This window comes from Arachis hypogaea, chromosome 18 (genome assembly GCF_003086295.3).
Source record: "Arachis hypogaea cultivar Tifrunner chromosome 18, arahy.Tifrunner.gnm2.J5K5, whole genome shotgun sequence".
Lineage (NCBI taxonomy): Eukaryota > Viridiplantae > Streptophyta > Magnoliopsida > Fabales > Fabaceae > Arachis > Arachis hypogaea.
This window is the reverse complement of record NC_092053.1, coordinates 6,150,037-6,158,659: the sequence shown is the minus strand read 5'-3', so window position 1 is coordinate 6,158,659 and position 8,623 is coordinate 6,150,037.

The window sequence follows — 8,623 nt, the reverse complement described above, 5'->3', positions numbered from 1 at the left end:
AATGTTTAGTTTGGTTATTAATTTTTTTTATTAAAACAAATCTTTATTTAATTACACGATAGAACATATATTCATATGTAAAATATAATATAATAACTCTATTTAGAGTACTTAAAAGTATAATTAAAATCAGAAAAAAATATATTTTTTATCGTACATAAATTATTTTAAAAAAATAAATGGTTAAAATTAATAACACAAGTTTAAAATGATAAAATCTAACTTTCTTACAAATATTTTTTATAGTATTTTATTCTTTTAATTTTTAATTTATTCGTACTTTATTATTTAATTATATTTTACATATAAATATATGTTCCATCACGTAATTAAATAAAGATATATTTTTTTAATAAAAAAATTTAATAACCAAATTAACCATTAATTATGTGGATAAAAAGTGATTCATGGCAAAAAAAAAAAAAACGCTGGCTATACTGGGAAGAGAGAGGTTGTGTGGGAGGGCAGTAGATGGCGATAACATTGGCGACCCAACTATGGTTAAGATAAGGACCAATTACAATGTGACACATAATAAAAGGTAACTTACATGTTATTTTAGAGGGGGTTGGATAGCATTTACCATAAAATGATTATATATTTCTGAAAAAATACTAAGTACATATCAAAACATCAGTAATTATTTTTTATTATCCCTAGAAATAAAATAAATAATCGCTAAAAGTAATTATTTTTAGTAGTATACTTCGGTTAAGGTAAAAACTCAGGTGAAGTCGACTTCACGTGAAGTTGATACCTGAGAGCCGTTAGATGAAAATTTAGTTAAATCAGTCAAATCATTTAACGGTTCTCAGATATCAACTTCACGTGAAATCGACTGCACATGAGTTTTGTATTTCGGTTAAACGATTAATCTTGGACTATCGTATGAAGAAATTAGCCTGTTTTATGCTTTGTTATTAGATATTAAATTGTTTGACGGCCTATATTTATCAAATAAGAAACAGGGTAATTATCAAGAAACTCCGTATGAGTCTTGTCGAAGAGTGTAGCCCAATTGGAAGGAAGGAGACAAGGAGTGGTTGAACCTAGTTGTGCATAATTGTCAAAATCTCAAGCAACTATACCAGACATATAGTTCCATATAATCTGATTGGCTTGACGTTTTAATGTATATTATTTTATTCTTGATGAAAGCTTCACGTTTTCAAATTTGCCTTCTTGCTGCTTCTTTTTCGCAATTTTTTTTTCTCTCTAATTTGTCGTTGTTATTTGTCAAATGCACTTTTTTTCTTAGTTAGTAGAGAGTGTACGTATTTCTATAAGTTTGTGATCATAGTAAACTTAAAGAAATTATTAATTATGATTGATGATCAGATACCAGCAGACATGGTGGTGAATGTAAATAATGGCCATGGTTGCACACGCAAATCAACCAACTAGTGGTGATGATAATATCATGTGGGTTCATCTTAACTATTTATTCCAAAGACAACACACTTTTTTATAATTAAAAAATTCACAATCAATCTTCAATAATTTAAGTAATTTATTTAAGCAGTTTTATTAAATGGTAATTTATTGATGTCAGTAATTGTTTAGTCTAGTAGAACTGTTTAAACTAATCAGTTGAATAATTAGAGATAAATTAAAAATTTTCAAATCGTAAAAAGTTGTTTTAACTTGCAAATAGAGACCAAATTCATTTTAATTAAGTATATTAACTTGAATTATATTATAGGAAGTTTATTACATGTTTCGTTGTACTTGAGTGGAACATGTTATTCTATTTTTTTTAATCATTTATATTTAATTTAAAAAATGTAAATGATGGAGATTCAATATAACTTTCTTTTGTGAAACTTTACTAAAAGTAGTGCACATTGGGCATTCAACCGTTTCAGTTTTTTCTAAGTTTAGAAGACTGAATCTATCTTATTTGTCCAACTTCATTGAAAGCTGGCGCTATATTTTGGACTTTTGGATAGTTGGTATTTAAAGCCATTATTAAACCATAGATCTCAAGATCTATATTAAAATGAATATTATAAAATAATTTTATAAATAAGATATTTTAAAATATAAGAATTTAGCACATTTTTAAATTATACTCAAATATTGTGAAAAGAATTGTATAATTGAGTAATAGATAATAATAAATTGAGTAAATATTAATAAATGTCAGATATTAATAAAGTATATATATATATATATATATATATATATATACCATTTTATTAAAAAAATATTTTATTAAATAATAGTTGAATAATATTACAAATATAAATAGAATAATAAATATTTTGTAATAATAAAAATTATTTTAAATAAATAATATATACATAAAAAGTATTAATTATTATGGTGTAAAATTATTTGTAAATAGTTTTTTAGTATATGAGAATAAAAATTAATTAAATATCTTAATTTAATATTAACACTTAAACTTTAAGTAAATATAATTGACAATATTATATAAAAGTGTGTATTTTTTATTTTACAAATTAATGATATAATAAATAATAAAATATTAATATATATGATGATCTTAAACATACAAAAATGTAACATTTATTTGCAAAGTTTTGAGCATGCAATGAAAATTTAGGAGTGATAATAATGAGTACAATAGGGTTTGAATTCAATTCTTGAATTTAATTCTGATTTTATTTGCGAGTTAAATTTATTATTAAATTTTATCATATTTTATTAGTGGATTGATAACAATTCAATTTTAACCCCCACATACAATTAATTTGTGGGTATCTGACCTTTCTTACAAATTTTTATAAATATGTAATATTATTATATAACTCAATTTTTGCGGGTAACCAATAACTTTTTTGAACAACATAAATAACTACCAATTAAATCAAAACATATTATACTTTTAAATTACACATCTAAATCTTAATATTAGAATAACTATCCGCATACTTAGTGAAATAAACATCCGATATATTCATTGTTCACATTGTTTAGTATTTTTATTATCTATCTATACTTTTTTAATTAAAAATTCAATAAAAACAACACAATCATCTCACAAACAACACAATCATTCCATAAACAATATAACCATCAAATGTTCAATTTTACATAAAGTCTTTGTTTAAATTAATAATATAAATACAAATAAAATATTATAATATAATATTGTATTTATATATTACTAAAATAGAATTAATTTTTATATAAAAAAATTGTTAAATTATTAATTGATGATCTTGGCTCAATAATAAAGACTTCTATTTAATATCTATTATTTTACAATTAAAATGTGTCACATATCACTTTCTCATTGCAATTGGAATCAAATCTTTTTCTCCAAAATTAGGAAATTTTTCTCTCCTCCTTACTAATTTTACAACAAAATATATCACATGTGATCACTCTTTCATTGTAATTGAAATTAAATATTTCCCTCCAAAATTAAAGAATTATTCCATTCTCCTTACTAATTTTACAACCAAAATATGTCACATGTCACTTCCTCATTGCAATTGAAATCAAATCTTTCCCTCCAAAATTAAAGAGTTCTCTCTTTCTCGCTCTTCCTTTCTCTATTTCTCTCATTCCTTCAACCACTCTATCTATTTTATATATCATTATCAATATTAATGACTAATTACTAATTTGACAATCAAAATGTGCAACATGACATTCTTTAATTGCATTAAAATTAAAATTGAAATATTAAAATTGAAATTGAAATATACCTATATTATGTATCATATATTAATAATCAAATGTGTCACTCTTATTAAAATTGAGAAAAAATATTTTTTTTTCAAAATTAATAAACTCTCTTCCTAAATTCTCTCATCTAACTCTCTCTCCATTTTTCTATTTCTCTCTACTATTTTTACTCTATATATAATTTATATTTTATATTTTATATTAGTAATTTGACAAATCAAAATATGTCATCTGATATTTTTTTTTTACAATTAAAATAAAATTTTCTTCCAAAATTAACAAACTCTCACTCTCACTCTCATTCTTCATCTTTATCTCTCTCTCTTTTCTCTCATTCTCTATTTTTTCTATCAGAAAATAAAATTAACAAAATAATATAATTTAAATAAAAATTATTATTATTATTGTTATTATATACATAGTTTTTTAGTTTTTTATTTAGTTTTAAATTTCCACCGCTTATATATCTTTCTAATCTATATTTTCATTTCTCTTCTTTCAAATATTTATTACATATAATTTGGAGAGAATACTAATGTTACAATTAAAAGTTAGAATCAAGATTCAATTATTTTAAAAGAATTAATTTTGAGTTAATTTTATAATTATCAGTATAATTTTTTTATGCTAATATCTAATTATATTTTCATATACATAGAGAAAAAAATATTATTTTAAATAACAAGTATAAGAATTAATTATTTCTATTTGTACAATAGACTTAACAGTTAACATCTAATTAAATGTAAAAGTATACACGTTAAATTGTTTTAAATTTTAGATAACAAATGTTAAAATTAATTATTAATAAAAAAATTAGATTTTTTCATATAAAAATAATAACTAAAAATCTTATTATTTGTTTTTTTATCTACAGATACCTTAGTCTTTTTAACTAGAGACTTTTGTCAACCTACGGCTTTATTTTGTAAAAGTAATTTGATTTTATAAATCTTTTGTGACATGCATAATTTATATTGTGAGAACAAAATGGACTGTAATTTTAAAAAATTTATATTCCCGTAATGTTATTACGGATAAAAATACTAGTTTTATACTAAGTGAGAGGTTCTTAGTTTAATATCCACCTATAATATATTTTTATAATATATACATATATAAAGTACATATTAATGGAATAGAATTGAGACTCAACCCACGTTTAAACTTATTTTGACCAAATTGGATATCTGCAAATAAAGTGCATGCTGCCATTTTTAAATGAAATGACTTACTATTAAAATTTTGTCATCATACTTAGATTGTTTTAATAATTATATACCTATAATAAAAGGTTTTTTTTTTTGAAAAAATGAACATTAGTCATTTAGTTGTACCCAACAATTATTAGCAGAATATTTTAGATGCAAATGCGACCATTAATTTTTATTTATTTATAGATTTGCAAACAGCATTTAAGGTCCATTATTTTCAATTTTCTATAGTCACGGTTCCACCTTTAAATGTTATATTAGTTGCGAGCTACGGACAGTGTTTTTAAATTAATATTTTTTGTTAATTTACCCCAAAAATTAAGATTATTTTAGTCTTTTTCACACTGACTACAGAATAAATTTAAACTTGGTTATCTGTCCATACAAGGAATATCATGTTTCTGTTTTATCGGGCGGAATATGTGATAATTTTTTTATTATATTATATATATAGGGACAACTAATGTTCATTTCAATTAAGTCTTACGCACTTTAACTTGCATTATATTAAATTAGATCATACTATATATGTAGGGACAAAAGCTGGCCAATGCAATGTTATGCCATAGGTTTAAGGGAATGTATCTTGAGAATAAAAGGAAGATCCAAATTGCTATGCGCTTGGTTCATCTTTACAAGCCTTGTTCTTCAATGGCGTGTAAGTTGCTTATTGATATATGGCAAGAAGCTTAGGATGCTAATAATTAACGATATCCATAATGCTAGAAAAATAAAAATAAAAAAACAACCAAAACTTGTAATACTAAAAAATATAATAATTAATGAATATTAAATAAGATAAATTCTTGTTGTTTATCATTAATTTATTAATGTTTTTACTAATAAAATTGACATAATTTTTTAGGATTTTTTAAATTTATTTTACTTGATTAATTTAACTTTATAACTAACTAATATTTTTACTCATAATAACATTACAGAAATATAAATTTTTAAAACTACGGTCCATTCACTTTATTCTGACAGTATAGATTATGTATGGCACAAAGGATTTATATATAAAATCAAACTACTCTTACAAAAAAAAATCGTAGGTTGACAAAAGTCTTTGCCTAAAAAGACCAAGATCTCTGTAGATAAAAAATCAAATAATAAAATTTTTAGTTATTATTTTTATATAAAAAAGTCTAATTTTTTATTTGAATTATATTATTTTATTAATTTTATTTTCTGTAGAACAAAAAAGTCGAAAAAATAGAGAATGAGAGAAAAGAGAGAGAAAGATAAAGATGAAGAATGAAAGTGAGAGTGAAAGTGAGAGAAAAAAAATTATTCTGTTGGTCCCTATAGTTTTGCAAAATTTTCAATTAGGTCCCTATACTTTTTTTCCTTTTAATTGGATCCCTGTACCAATTTTTTTTTCAATTAGGTCCCTCTTAACAGTAATTGGCTTAATTTTATAGGGATCCAACTAAAAAAAATAAAATTGGTGCAGGGACCTAAATAAAAGGAAAAAAAAGTATAGGGACTCAATTAAAAAAATATTTTGGTGCAAGGACTCAATTAAAAGGAAAAAAAGTACAGGGACCTAATTAAAAATTTTGCGAAACTATAGGGACCAACAGAGTAATTAAACCTAAATTTTATTTTAATTGTAATAAAAAAATATCGGATAACATATTTTGATTTGTCAAATTACTAATATAAAATATAAATTATATATAGAGTAAAAATAGTAGAGAGATAGAAAAATAGAGAGAGGTAGATGAGAGAATTTAGGAAGAGAGTCTATTAATTTTGGAGAAAAATATTTTCTCTCAATTTTAATAAGAGAGTGTCATATGACACATTTGATTATTAAATTAGATAGTAATATATGATACATAATATAGGTATATTTTAATTTCAATTTTAATATTTCAATTTTAATTTTAATGTAATTAAAGAATGTCATGTTGCACATTTTGATTATTAAATTAGTAATTGATCATTGATATTGATAATGATATATAAAATAGATAGACTGGTTGAACGAATGAGAGAGATAGAGAAAGGAAGAAGGAAGAGGAGATAACTCTTCAATTTTAGAGAAAAAAATTTGATTTTAATTGCAATCAGGGAGTAATATGTGGCACATTTTAAATGGTTGTAAAATTAGTATGGAAGAGTAGGGAAGAATTCTCCTTAAGTTTGCAGAGAAAGATTTAATTTCAATTACAATGAGAGAGTGACATGTGACATATTTTGGTTATAAAATTAGAAATATATATAACAGATAGATAATAAAGAATAAATTTATTCGATCAACTATTTAATTTAATTTATTTGAGTATTAATAGCTTGATTTATTATACTTAATTAGTTTTGTCTAATATATTGTATCAACTATATATTTAATTAGTTTTATGTATATATTTCAGTTGAAAATATAATTTTCTTGAAACACTATACTCACGCTTACTTGACGGCCTTAAGGAAAGCTTGAGAATAAAACATAAAAATAGCTATTTATGAAAAATTAAATTAAATTTTGATTTGAAGTAATCAAACAAATTTAGTATCTTTCTTAAAAAAAAACTTATATATAATATTATTGTTTTATAAGGATTAAAAAAAAAAAGAGTAATCTACCATTTCTACCTACAAAAGTTGAAAACGCTGACATATCTACCTATAAAAAAAAGAAATTACCATTTGTACCCATAAAAATGGTTTTTACAAGCAAAATTATCCAAACCCTAAAAAATTACCTAAAATTCCTAAATTACTCTTATCTTCACCACCACACCACCTCCTTCACCCAATCACCTTTCTAACCCTAACCCTCTTCACCCAGTCACCACCCCCCTTTTCCTTTCTAATCTCAAATCCCACTACCATCTCATTTCCTTTATCACTACCATCACCACCACCACCACCACTATACCTCTATCATCATCTTCTTCACATGCAGCAGCAGCAGCAACAACAACAACAACAACAATAGAAAAAACAGAAAAAAACGGTTCTTCTTCACTGAACAGTGTCGACGACGATGGTGGCAGTGACACCCACCGGTGCCATCGCCCTCTCCTCCTTCTCCGATCTCTTGCGCGTTCTCTTCCTTCCAGACCAGTAACAACGACAGCAACATACTCAATCAATGGCGGTGACAGATGTGACGGAGCCGGTAGCAGCAGGGCGCGACGGCGGCGATAGCTCCCCCTTCCTTGGTTCGGGTTCGCATCTCCTCTTTGGGCTCCCTCAACAACGGCGACGATGATGCGATAGCGGCAGCGAGTCCCCACGTTGCCAGTGCGGTCTCGCTCCCCCTCTTCTTCTCTTCTTCTTCCTTGGGTGGGGGTGTGTGTGTAATGTCTCCGTGTGTGAGTTTTGGAGGGAAAGGGGGTGGTGGCTGGGTGAAGGGGCTGGTGGTGGGATTTGAGATTAGAAAGGAAAAGAAGGGTGGTGGCTGGGTGAAGAGGGTTAGGGTTAGAAAGGTGATTGGGTGAAGGAGGTGGTGTGGTGGTGAAGATAAGGGATTTTGCAGGTAAGAGAGAGTGTGGGGGCAAAGAATCTGAAGATGGTTCTGTTGTTGTTGATGATGGTGAAGCCCTTTTTCTAGGTTGAGAATTCGAAGAAGCAGAAGAGAAAGAGAAAAGCAAAACACAGAAGGAAAGCGAGAGAAAGAGAAAGAGGAAGGAGTTGGCAGAGTTGACGGATTATGGCGGCGGCGACGAGCTCAGAAAATGGAAGGAGAGAGAGAGGATGGGTTAGTGGTGGTGGTGGCAGTGGTGGGGAAAAGATGA